A 13,780-nucleotide genomic window follows, 5' to 3' on the forward strand; every position below is an offset into this window, starting at 1 on the left:
CTGTAGTGACACAGCCCTGTCGCTAAAAGCTGTGTAGTGTAGACATAGCCATAATGAGTAAACAGCACCTATGTCCTTTCAGTTTACCAAAAGCACATTCAACAGTCAATCTGCATCTGCTGAGCTGGTAGTTGCATCTTTTCTTGGCGCTGTCAGGGTGGCCAGTGTACCATGAGTGAGGGGAGCAAGGGGCAGGCTGGGTCCCCCAGAATCACTGTTGGCATTTCAACATCATCACTGGTAACCAGCTGGTGAGGGAAGAATGCAGCTTTTTGAAAAGTCCTGTGTGCTTAGAGATGTGAGCATCATGCACCTTCTCTGACCTGCCCACACTGATATCAGTGAAGCATCCCTGGTGATCCACTAGCACTTGCATAACCATGTGTAAGCAGGGGAATGGTCCTGCTATTGTGGGGAACTTTCCTGGCTTACACACTACCCCGGTGAAGTGGGCTAGCAAAAGGATCTGAGTCCTCGCTCTCACTTTCTTTACCCAGAGGCCTGCCTGACCTCAAGGACTCCCCTTCCACTCTCCCATGTGGCAGAGTCCTCGTAACCCCAACAAGGCTGGGCCCAAGATTCCTGGGAGGCTCGACCCCCAACTTTGTTGTGGTCACTTAGGGCAGGGGCTAGGGCGTCCCCATTCTGGGGTGCTCTCTCTGCCCTGGATGCTTCCCTGACCCACTGATCATTACATACAGTTCAAAGCAAATACAATTTATTAAACAGCAATCAATTTTTAAAAAAATAAGGAAAAAATGGGAAAGGTTAAAGGAAAATATGCCACCCCGCTCTGTGGCACAGGGGCATCGCAACCAGCGTCTCTGGAATGTAAGGGAAGTTCAGTCTGTTCTTCAAAAGTCCCAGGCCTCCTTCTCGGGCCCTGGCTATGCTGCAGGGATGCTGCGGGTCGGACACTTGCTCTGGCGGTGGCCACATGCTCTCAGGCTCTAGGTGGCAGGACCCTTCTTCCCAGCGTCACCTCCACCCCATCAGGGTTACGATCCCCCTTCAAGTCTGGCCTGCAAAGTGTCTTGGCTGGGGCATCTCTCTGCGCTGGGCCTGCTGCCCAGGGACCCCCTTGCTCTCCCCAGTTGCTCACCGCACTTGGCTCCGGACTGCTCCAGCCCCAGCTCCACTCTGCCTCAGCATGGCCGCTGCTCTGCTTCCAGCTCCCTGGGCTGCTTTTCTGGCCCCTCTGGCTCTGGTTGCTGCAGCTCTGCTCCCAGGGCAGGTCTGCTCTGTGGGCTGCTTCTGTGACTCCACTCCCAGCTCTGACCTGTTTCCTGGGCTGCTTTTCTGGCCTCTCCGGATCTGGCACAGCTCTGCTCCCCAGCTCAGCTCGGGCCCCTGCTTTCTCCTTAGCTTTTCCCCATTCTGTCTGACCCAGGCAATTCCAGCTCACATGGAGGACAGAACCCTCCCGACTCCCTGATTATCCTGCCCGCCCTGTCAATCAGGCTGACCTGGAGCATTGGCCTCTCCCCATTCTTCCTGGGGACTGTCAGTCTCAGGGTCCTGATTTCCCATCGACCTTTCCCCTTTATTTTGGTACTGGGAGCAGGGCCGGTTTTAGGCCAATTCCACCAATTCCCCCGAATCGGGCCCCGCGCCTAAGAGGGCCCCGCGCCCAGTGGCAGAGCCGCCGGTGGGGGGGCAAGTGGCCGAGAATCCCTTCCCTGGCTAGAAGCTCCTTTTTAATTTTTACTCAGCCGGCAGCGCTCCGGATCTTCAGCGGCACTTCGGCGGCGGGTCCTTCACTCGCTCCGGGTCTTCGGAAGCACTTCAGCGGCAGGTCCTTCAGTGCCACCAAAGACCCGGAGCGAGTGAAGGACCCACCGCCGAAGACTAGGAGCGCCGCCCGGTGAGTACAAGCCCCACGTGTTTGTTTACGTGGTTTTTTTTTTTTTTAGTCATCCCTGCTGGGGCCCCGTCAAAACTGTTCGAATCGGGCCTCGCACTTCCTAAAGCCGGCCCTGACTGGGAGCTAGCCAACCAAAACACCCCCACTGAGTTTTAGTAAGGGCACAACAGTCCCCTTACACATAGAAAAGGATCCCTTGCTGTTGATGTACTCAGTGACAAGGTAGGCTGGTGCCAGAATAGGGATCTGCATGCTATCTATCACCTCATCACAGTTCAGGAACACAATGCTGCAAATCCATCCAATATTTCCTGTACAGATTCTCGTGTAGCAGGAGATGCCTAATGGCATTACACACTTTGGTGACAATTTTTTCCACTTCCGAACTGATTGCCCACTCACTGATAGCAGTCTGGTGTTGCAAGCTTCCAGAGTATGATCTTCACTTGCTTCCTCACTGACAATTCAGCTGAGCTCTCATTTTGGCATTCCTGCACCAGAAGGCTGAGTTGAGCTTGGCATACAGATCAAGGAGCAGAGCAGTGGCCGATGCGGTTGGCCCCAGAGACTGCTTGAGCAGTGGTCCCTGGGGCGACTGGGGCAGCCGCAGCTTGGTGGCTCCTGGCAGCGGTCCTGGGGCGGCTGGAGCAGCGGCTGCCTCCCCCCAGAGGCTTCACCCCCCTGCAGCTGGTGGGACTCCCTCCCCACAGCTTGTGCCACGAGCCCCCTGGGCTCCTCATCCCCAAGATTCAATCGGGTATTTATGGTATAAGTCATGGACAGGTCACGGCCATGATTTTTTGTTTCTTGCCCGTGATCTGTCAATGACTTTTGCTAAAAATACCCCTGATTAAATCGTAGCCTTAATCATGAGTAACTCAATAGATGTCTGCAGAATAATCCGGTGTAAAACTAATGTAAGTGAAACCAGAATCAGACTCAGAGGGGCAGTGGGCGGGGGAGAGGCTAATGTTAATTTCATCAAGTGATCCATCCATTTAAAATAAGTTTTAGCCAAATAGCTTCTCTTGTTCATTCCTGCAACGAGGTGCTTTGTTTTCTGTGTCACTAACCCTGTGTTGACACAACTATGTATTCTCATTAAATAAATATACAAAAATTAACAATGCACCAACTTCCAAATACAATACAAATTTTAATGTGAAAAATAAAGATTCCCAGTTTTACACTTCTAATAATAAGAACCAGATTGACTTATTCACATGGAAACCACTGCATATGCTCCACAGTAAACATGTGATCAGAATTTCCAATAAAAATATCAATGTACAATAAAGAATTTTAAAAATTCAGCCTATTTAGAAACAGTAATATAACGTTAGTCCTTTCTCATCTAGCAATTATATTCACCTAAATATTCAGATTTGGAAATAGAAACTTTATAATAGATACTTTTACAGGCTTTCTGGCTTCATTAGGGTATTCTATGAGTCAGGTACATGTCCTGACAAGTGGCGTGATGTCCATAGTCCTGCTATATCACTTTTTCCAGATTTGCAGGATACTTTATACATTGATGGTTGGGAAGTTCAAAGTGACTCCAGGCACTTTTTATTTGTCTTTATCATTTTCCTTAAAGCTTCCACTAAGAACTTTGGCTAAACTTTCACTCAAGTATTTCCAGTTATTTATTCTGTTCCCATTAGGTCAAGAACTTTCCACACATTCAAAGAATGGGTTTAGGTAATTATTTAAGGATGATGGGAGAGGACACTCTGTTTGCTCTCCTGATACAGCTGTGTTGCTTCTCCAGTGCCTACCTTCTGCAGTACCTACCTGCAGACACTTTCCATTTTGAGTAACCTTCACAACAGTTTTTCATTGCATCCCTCCATCACAGCAAACTGAAGAGGCAGTAGTTGTTGGAGCAGCAGTGTACAACTCAGGAAATAAATAAACTCAGGCTTTGGCTACACTGGCGCTGTACAGCACTGCAACTTGCTGCGCTCAGGGGTGTGAAAAAACACCCCCCTGAGCGCAGCGAGTACAGCACCAGTGTAATCAGTGCCTGCAGCGCTGCAAGATTTTTCACTCAAGGAACAAGGTAAGTTATGTGCAAGCACAGCTCTCAGTGAAATAGCCATGAAGTTGGAGTTCACCATGTTGGAGATGGCAGAAGTGGAGATGGAATGAGAATTAATATAAGAACACCCATACTGGATCAGACCAAAGGTCCATCTAGCCCAGTATCCTATCTTCTGACAGTGGCCAATGCCAGGTGCTTCAGAGGGAATAAACAGAACAGGTAATCATCAAGGGAGCGAGAACCCCTGTCGCCCATTCCAAGCTTCTAGCAAATTCCAGATATGGGGAGCCAAAGAGAAATGGACAGTGCAAGAAGAGACCCACCAGAGAGCACTGGAGTTAGAAGGGCAAAAATGGGAAGAAGAGAAAGCAGCAGCCTAGGAAAGAGAACTGGAAAGGCAGTTCACGATTAAAAGGCTGAAATTAGAAAGTCAGGTCCCTCAGCCCGTAGGTAATCCTCACCAGGGGCCACACAGCTGAGACAAAGTGTGTCCAACAGTAACAGGGGGATTAATTGCATTGAAGACTATTTAACCACCTTTGAAAGGATATGCACAGTACACAGAACCCCTGGAGAATGACTTACTCCCCAAATGATTGGTAAAGCTTTGCAAGAATTCAATGATATGGATGTAACTGACGCTATGAAATATGTCCAGTATAAGAAGTCTGTGTTCGGAGGTTTCAAATTACCCCAGAGGTATATTGCCTCAAATTTAGAAACCTCAAAAAACTTGACAAAATGAGTCACAGGGAATATGTTCATAAAGTGGGGGATTATTTGATAAAAGGAATCAAAAGTAAAGGGGCAGACAATTATGACAAGACCTATTTGCTCAGGAGAACGCTGGTAACAGTCTCCAACTTCTGTTGTGGTGGCAGCTGAGGCAGTGGACTGGACTTGTACCTGCCAGCAAGACCCTTAGAACTCAAGTCCCAAAGGGAAGGGCAAAAACCTGGCATAAAAGGGGCTTCCTGATTTGTCCCCAGGAAAAGGGAAGGAAGGGAGGGGACTAAACCCATGCCATGCCAATTCCCGTTGCCTTGGTGAGTCTGTTAAATTTGGGGTGAGTATTACTCCGTGTGGACAGGGCTAGACAGCAGTCTCACTCCGGCCATGCGGCCACCCCAGCCTGGGAGTGAGGGGGCGGCGCCCTCCCGGGCTTCCGGACCCACAGACAAAGCCCGGGGGGAACCACTCCCATTTATATTTGCTGGATACAAGGCTCTTGCTCGTGTTGTACAGGAGGCTAAGCGACCCCCCTGTTATACACTGAGCAATGAGGGCTCCCTCCGTGTGGTGCAGAGGCGAGACCCTGCGCTCCAGGGACGAGGTAGCTGGTGGACAGACCCCGCCGGAGCGGGGAATGTCGGCAGGCACCACTCTGCCTTGGACGGAGTCATCTCCACTTGAGCAAGCGAGACTCCCCGCAACCGCCAGGCACCTCTTCCGTCAGTGGACGGTGACCCTGACTCTGAGAGAGACCCCCAGGAGAGCAAGAGAGAGACGGGGTGTCCCTCGGCTGGGCCCCCTGGGGTGAGATTCAGCCCAGCCGCAGCGGGGTACACAAGGTACTAGGTGGAGAGGGGAAGGAGAGAGAGAGCCAGGCTGGAGGCCTCCGGGCTCTGCTCCCCTCTCGGCACCAGCCTGAGTCCCCCCACTCAGGGCTTTTCCCAGCGTGTACCCAGCTCACCCAACCTTGTGTCATGGGTCCGGGCCAAGCCTTCGGAATGAGGGGAGAGAAAAGGGCAACGCTGCCTCTGCCCGGGCTGTGCAGGGAATCACCCCGCCCTTCTGGAACTACCTCTGGGGACCCAGCTGGGATTGTAGCTCATTGAGACTTCCAGAGCCTGGCCCCATTGTGGTCACTCCATGAGGTAGAACAGAAACACCTGCCTTTAAAATTCAACTGTATCTAGGGTGACCCCCACCTGTATTTCAAGTTCCGTAATAGAAGACACTGCTGCAGGGGGAGGGGGTATTTTGGGGTGCTGGAGGGGTGCGTGTGTACTGGGAGATGGTATTTGGGAGGTGCTAGACAGAGTATTTGGGGTGTGTAAGAGCAGTGGTGCCTCTCGGGACCGGGGGACCTCCCGCAGGCATGCTGCCGAAGGCAGCCTGACTGCCGCCCTCAGGGCGACCGGCAGACAGCACCCCAGGCAGGCACTTGCTGCACTGGTGCCTGGAGCCGCCCCTGGTTGTCCCCCATAACGTCCATTCTTCTCTCCCCCACACCCCACGGAGCACTCTCCTTTTCTCCCCCCCCCAAGGAGCACCCTTCTCTCTCTCTCTCCTCCCCTCCTGCAGGGCTGGGTTGGGTGAGGGGTTGGGGGGGGGAGGCTGGCTGCCTGCTGAGGAATGAAAGTGAAAGTAACTCACTTCCTTGGCAGCCAGCCAGGATTGGAATGGTCACGCGTGGCTGGGCTGGGGATAGCCAGATAGCATGTGTGAAAAATCAGGATGGGGGGTTGGGATAGGGTGAGCAGATGTCCCACTTTTATAGGGACAGTGCCAATTTTTGGGTCTTTTTCTTATATAAGCTCCTATTACCCCCCCACCCCCTGTCCTGATTTTTCACACTTGCTGTCTGGTCACCCTAGGTGTGGGTAATTGGTGCCTATATAAGACAAAGCCCCAAATATCAGGACTGGCCCTATAAAATCAGGACATCTGGATCTGGTCACCCTAGCTGGGGAGCGCGTCTCTCCCCCGGGCTGGCAGCGATCCATCTCATCCCGGGGGAGCTGCGCAGGGCAGGATGAGCTGCGGTGGCTCCATGGGTGCCCCGTCCCTGAGATCAGATGCTGGGCTAACTTCACCATGGTCCGTGGGGCTGGCGATGGTGCCCATTGGCGTGTGATCAGACCTGAGGGTTTGCTGCTGCTGTTGCTACTATGCCCCCCAAGAGGTGGATTTTGGGGTCCTGCAGTTTTCCACCGATCTCCTCCTCTACTGCAGCTGTTGGACCAGCAGGCTGGGGGTGAGCCAAGCATGAAAGCGGGACTGTGTTGCCATTTAGATTGTCATTTGACAACTTTGTTTGCCAAAAATGCTTGCTAACAATCCCTGAATTCAATTTCAATATACTTTTTTTAAATCAATATCTTAGCCAAAAACCAGAAAATTAAGTTGTTGACAATTATTTGTGACAGGTTTGATTTGGGACAGGGAGTGGGCCAGTTTTCATCAGAGAAACACAAAATGTTGACAGGCTTTCCTGTAGCTTTGTTACTGCTAAATAGAGCCCCCCGACAACTGTAATATGTTCATCTCCTTACTAGTGTGTAGAGCAGGGGTCGGCAACCTACGGCACACGTGCCAAAGGTGGCATGTGAGCTGATTTTTGATGGCACGTGGCGGCGGGCTGAGCGGCTCAGCCAACCTCTGCTCTGGGGTTCCGGCTGCTGCCCCATTGCCAGCCGGGGTCCCAGCCACCAGCCCCACTCAGCGCCTGCTGCTGGCCTGGGGACCCCCAAGGAACCCCAGACAAGGATCCCAGGCAAGGATCACACTAAACTGATAAGATCTGCATTTTAATTTGATTTTAAATGAAGCTTCTTAAATATTTTAAAAACCTTATTTACTTTAAATACAACAATGGTTTATTTATATAATATAGACAGAGAGAGACCTTCTACAAATGTTAAAATGTATTACTGGCATGGGAAACCTTAAATGACAGTGAACTTGGCACACCACTTCTGAAAGGTTGCCGACCCCTGGTATAGAGTGACCATCTGTTGAACTAAGATTCTCTTGCTTTTTTTCCCAGTGAGTCAGGATAGCTTTTGCCAGCCCAGAGGTTGGGCAGCCAATGTCTTACATTTTCACAATGTTTTGTCCAACTTTCATAAAGTCAATACATGGTTAATATGAGTTTAAAAGGCCAGGGACACTTCCTTGTGAAGAATCTGTGCAGCAGATCATGCTAGAGCTGTGAAAATGTCAGTTTTTGATGGAACTTTAGAGGCAGTGATTTATCCTGTCTTTCTGGCAGTGCCCAAAATGTGCTGCTATGGCTCGCATCTTTCCAAAGAAAAATAAGGCACAATAGGACTTCTGTAACATTTCTGTGCTGCCTTAATCTAGATGAGATGATTCTGTGCTGACTTCATTTTGGTCACTTGGTGCTTTACCTAGGAGTAAAACTAGGGGTTATATTTCCCCACTGCTTGGAAACCCAGCTTATTAAACTGGATAATGCCATTGATCTATTTACAGTAGAAGGTTGATATAGAGTTGTAACTGACATTAAGACTGATGCCCACGATATATTTAAAACTAAAAAGTGGCTTTGTAAAAATGACATGGGTTTCCAACTCTACCGTGTCTCAGTTAGGGCGGAGCGCCTTGTGAGGTGTCTTCACACTAGCTCAAGGTCACAGCGCAAGAACCTAGAGAGCCTCGTGAAGCACGGTGATAGTTTTGATTTAAATGGACTTGAACTGAACGAAGATTTGAGTACACGGCAACCAATGTTGCCACATGCAAAATCAGTGATGGACATTGTACAGTTTATTCATACCAGCAAACTTGTTGACATATATCCTAATGTATACATTGCCACTCGTATTCTACCGACAATTCCTGTAACGGTAGCATCAGGAGAACGGAGTTTCTCAAAACTAAAGCTCATTAAAAACTATCTGCGTTCTACAATGAGTCAGGAATGCTTGACTGGTCTTGCTATTCCTGCAATCGAACAAGACATCACTTTGTCTTTGTCGTACAATGACATTATTACTGCTTTTGCAGCCAAAAAAAGCCAGAAAGATTGCTTTTAATTAAAAACAAATCCTTGTTTCAATACCTCTTCATATAAATTTCCAATAAAATGTTGACAAATTTAAAAAATTATATTATTTGCATCATTCTGTCAAATCAGAATTTTTTCTATAGCACTACTCGTTTAGTGCTAGTCCATCAGCATCACGGTGGGCTTAATAAAGTTAAACTGGGTTTAATAACGTGCATGTGGCAAGTTTTCCAATACTGTAAGCTTATGTTTGTGTTGTTAAGAGCAAGTCAGGCACAGGGGCACCAGTTTAATAATCCCACCTAGGGCACCATAAATCCTAAGGACGGCCCTGGTGACAAAGAGTCCTGTGGCATCTTATAGACTAACAGACGTATTGGAGCATAAGCTTTCATGGGTGAATACCCACTTCTTGGTTTTTTTAAAAAAGATTTCCACTCCATATGGCTAAATGCAGTGCCTTGCATGGTGTCAAGTATCAGAGGGGTAGCTGTGTTAGTCTGGATCTGTAAAAAGTGACAAAGAGTCCTGTGGCACCGTATAGACTAACAGACGTATTGGAGCATAATGTATAATGCTCCAATACGTCTGTTAGTCTATAAGGTGCCACAGGACTCTTTGTCGATTTTTACATTTGAAGTTGAAAATCCTAGGCTACAACAGAGCCAGTTAACTCAACCTAACATGTTTGAAGTCATGTTAAGAGGGCTTTTCAGCTGGGTTAATCTAACTCAGTTTGAGCTAATGAGTGAAAAACACACCTTTTTTGTCTGTCAAAATAGGCTTAAGACTGAGAGCAATTTTTGATTTTGGTTGCATGTCCAGAGTGGAAAATCCTACCTGTGTAAACTCTAGAAAGGTCAGAACTTGATTTAATAAATTTATCTTCAGAAAGCAAACCTCATTCGCCAAGATGTAAAATTAGCTCTTATTGGTAAGGTTAAGATTTTGTCTCAGTTATTTTTAATAAAAGTCACAGACCAGGTCACAGGCAATAAACAAAAATTCACAGAAACCCATGACCTGTCTCTGACTTTTACTAAAAATAACTGTGACAAAATGGTTATGAGCCCCAGCTCTGCTGTGGGAAGGAAGGGGGAGGAGGATCCAGCACCCGCTGCCACTCGGAGCTCTGGGCTCTCCCCGGTGTCAGCGGTAGCTGGGAGCTCCGGGGTCCCCCAGCTGTCTGTAGCAGCTCGGTGCTGTGGGTCTTTGGCTCGGAGCTTCAGGGCTGGTAGTTGGAAGCTTTGGGGTCTCCCCACTGTGCACGGCGGCTGAGAGCTCTGGGGTCCCGCAGCTGGGAGCTGCGGGGGCCCCCAGTGACAGCAGGGAGCTTGGGGTGACCCCTGGTGCCAGCAACAGCACAGAACTCTGAGGCTGGCGGCTCAGAGCTCCAGATCCCCGCCATGGCCTCAGCACCGGGCATCCAGGCAGCATGGCTGCAGCGCCTCCAGCCCTGGGGTGCCGGGCAGTTGCCCCCAACCCCGGTATCCCAGACAGCCATGTGGCGTGGCCATAGCGCCTCCAGCCCTGGGGTGCCGGGCAGTTGCCCCCAACCCCGGTATCCCAGACAGCCATGTGGCGTGGCCATAGCGCCCCCAGGCCTGGAGTGCCGGGCAGTGTGGTCTGAGCGCTGGGCAGGTAGAGCGGTCCTAGCACCAGCCACCCCGAGTCCCTGCGGGAGGCAGGCCGGCCAGCTCCAGCCCCAGCCAGCCTTGCAGAGCATGGCAGAGCACTGGGAACTGCAGAAGGGGGCCTGGGGGTGGAGCATGGGTGGGGTCACATCAGGCTGTTTGGGGAAGCACAGCCTACCCCTGCCTATGATATCTGCCACCCATGGCTCCGGAGCTGGTGGTTCGGAGCTGCGGGTCTCCTCACCGCTTATATCGGCTGGGAGCTCTGGGTCCCCCAGCAGTGGTTGCTGGGGCCCCTGCCACGGTTGCTGGGGCCCCTGCCACACATGGTAGTTCACAGCTCCTGGGCCCACGATGGCTGACAGCTCCCACCCCACCACCACCCTGGGGCTGTAGACATGGGCGGCGGGTGAACCCTGGGCTTGGGGAGGCTAGCCCCCAGCCCACCCCTTCTGCCCAAGGCCCCCCCCTCCAGCCCCAGGATGCCCGAGCACCTCCAGCCCCAGAGCGCTGTGTGGGTAGGTGGTGCGTGGCCCCCAGCCCCGGAGCACCAGGCGCCATCACCCCACTGCTGGGTGGCCTAAGCACCAGTATGGAGCTTTACCGTGAACAGCAATCGCTCGGTAGGCATATGGGCTTTATTTCTGCAAATGGCCATAGAGGATAGTTTTTTGCAAATCCAATTGGAGCTCTCTTCCTCCTGCAGCCCTAGTTTCCTAGGCAGGCTTCACTCCCCAGCACGGGTGCCACGGTCCCACCTCTCATCCCGCACAGCATAGGGTGAGCAGCCCCAGTGCCTCCAGCCGCTCCCAGCCCTGGAACACCAGGTGGCGCACCCGGGGTCCCCCCAGTGCTGGGTGGCCCCAGCTGCCCCAAGTCCCAGCCGCAGGCTGGCTGCCCCAGAAGAGGAGCAGCCTGCCTGGGCTGGGGCCAAGGGGGAAGCGGCAAGCAGGAAGGGGCCTCAGGTGGAGCGTGAGCAGGGCCACATGGGGCTGTTTGGGGAGGCTTAGCCTCCCCCAGCCTATGATACGTGCTGGCAATGGCTGAAGCATCAGATGTCATGGAGGTCACAGAAGTCACATCATCTTATTGGAGACTGGATGTGTGAAGGCATTGCTAATGAGCCATAGAGCCGGGGTTCTCAAACTCAGGGTTGGGACCCCTCAGAGGGTTGTGAGGTCATTACATGGGGGGTCATGAGCTGTCAACCTCCACCCCAAAACCAGCTTGCCTCCAGCATTTATAATGGTGTTAAATATATTAAACAGTGTGTTTAACTTATTAGGGGGTCGCACTCAGAGGCTTGCGATGTGAAAGGGGTCTCCAGTAAAAAAGTTTCAGACCCACTGCCATAGAGCATTTCCCCTGTGCATCACCAATTTGATTTCAGCCCAGCTCAGCAAGATTAAAAAACATTCCCATCTGTTGGAAGTTTGGTGGGTGAGTGTCAGCTTCCACCTCACAGACTCACAAACAGCGTATGGGTATGTGGGAGGACAGGTGCAATATGGGGGGCAGAGACCATGTGGGTACGTGGGAGGATGGGGGGAAAGTGGGCAGCGTGTGGATACATGGGAGGACAGAGGTCAGGCAGAGTGTGAGTGTTGGGGGGGACAGGCAGCGTGTGGATATGTGGGAGGACAGGGCACAGGCAGGGTGTGAGGGGGAAGGCAATGTGTGGGTGTTTGGGACAGGCAGTGTGTGGGTATGTGGGAGGACTGGGAACAGGCATTGTATGGGTGTTGATGGGACAGGCAGCGTGTGGATTCGTGGGAGGATGGAGCACAGGTGGGCTGGGAGAGGGGGCGGACAGACGGGGTATGTCTGTGAGTCATCAGACAGGCCAGAAATCACCATTTCAGCTTTTTAAAGTATCAGGGGGTAGCTGTGTTAGTCTGTATCTACAAAAACAACAAGGAGTCTGGAGCTTTTTAAACAGTCTCATGAAGGGTGGTGTCTATGGAGTCGGGTAACCACCACCCCCAGGTGTTGCTGGGGGGGAGGGGGTGGAAAACGCTGCCCCCCAGGTATGGCGGGCGGAGGTGGGGGGGGTCTGTGGGGGTGGGTAACGCTGCCCCCCGGCTGTGGCTGGCGGAGGTAAGTGGGGGGGCTGTGGGAGCAGATAACACTGCCCCCCGGGTATGGTGGGCGGAGGTGGTGGGGTGTGGGGGGGCGGGTAACACTGCCCCCTGGGTGTGGCTGGAGGAGGTAAGTGGGGGGGCTGTGGGAGCAGATAACACTGCCCCCCGGTATGGTGGGCAGAGGTGGCGGGGTGTGGGGGGGCGGGTAACGCTGCCCCCCGGGTGTGGTGGGTGGAGGTAAGTGGGGGGGGGCTTTGGGGGCAGATAACGCTGCCCCCCGGGTATGGTGGGCAGAGGTGGCGGGGTGTGGGGGGGCGGGTAACGCTGCCCCCCGGGTGTGGTGGGTGGAGGTAAGTGGGGGGGGGCTTTGGGGGCAGATAACGCTGCCCCCCGGGTATGGTGGGCAGAGGTGGCGGGGTGTGGGGGGGCGGGTAACGCTGCCCCCCGGGTGTGGCGGGTGGAGGTAAGTGGGGGGGGCTTTGGGGGCGCCCCCCCCGCCCGGGTGTGGTGAGGAAGGGGAAGGAGTAGGGGTCTGGGTCTCGTTTCCACCCGCCCCCCCTCGCCTCTCTCTGGGCGGGGGGCGGGGCGGAGCAGCGGGATACCCAGGCACCATGGCCGGGCGTCGCCCCTCGCCGCCATGGCAACGAGCCGCCGCCGCAGCGCGCATGCCACGGGCTAACGGAGCCTGCGGGCTGCGCCCCCTGCCCGCGGGCACGCACCCAGGGTCAGAGGCGGAGGTGACTCCACCAGGTAAGGGCAGGGGCTCACTAGGCGGCGCCCATCGAGGCTGCTGGGGCAGGAACGCGAAACAAAACCTAACAGGGGCCGCGGCGCGAGCGGCGTTGGTGACTGAACGTTCCTCTGTCCTGCCGGCCGCGGGGGGAGGGAGGTGCGGCGCCTCTGCCGCGAAGCAGGATGGGCGATGTAGTTCTGGGGTTCACGCGTTCTGTGATGGCCACCAGAGGCGCGGGCGGGAGCGGACTACAAATCCCAGCGCGCTGCGTGTAGCCGGGTGGGGGGCATAGCCTGGCTTTGCCTTGGCCGCTGAGCCTTTGCGGGGGTCGGGGGTGATTGTTGGGGGCCCGGAGGTGGGTGCGGCACCGGGGCCTGCAGCAGCGCGGGCTGGGCCCCAGTGTGGGGCCGCTGCAGCAGACTGGGCCCGTATAACGGTGCTGAGGCTGCTCCCCCGCCCCACCGTCTGTCGGGGCATTGTGGGGCCGCATGTGGGGCGAGGCTCTGCGAGCGGACAAACCAGCCCCCAGAGCCAGGCAGGGGGCTGGGGATCGCTCCCCTCCCCGGGGCGGAGGGAAGGGGGGAGTTGTGCGTAGCGGAGCTGGCATGGGTGGGGGTAGGGTGACCAGCCAGCAAGTGTGAAAAATCGGGATCGGGTGTGGGGGT

At 53.4% G+C, this 13,780-nt stretch overlaps 1 protein-coding gene across 1 annotated transcript in view; it reads left to right on the forward strand.

Annotated features, from left to right (window-relative positions):
* Nucleotides 1-13,032: 13,032 nt before the first annotated feature.
* Nucleotides 13,033-13,780, forward strand: part of KATNAL1 (katanin catalytic subunit A1 like 1) — a 55,606-nt gene continuing 54,858 nt past the window's right edge. The window contains exon 1 of the mRNA XM_054015369.1: nt 13,033-13,132. The gene's annotated coding sequence lies outside the window, so the exon portion shown is untranslated. The remainder of the gene's footprint in view (nt 13,133-13,780) is intronic.

The sequence above is a fragment of the Malaclemys terrapin genome, chromosome 1 (assembly GCF_027887155.1).
Source record: "Malaclemys terrapin pileata isolate rMalTer1 chromosome 1, rMalTer1.hap1, whole genome shotgun sequence".
NCBI classification, from domain to species: Eukaryota; Metazoa; Chordata; order Testudines; family Emydidae; genus Malaclemys; species Malaclemys terrapin.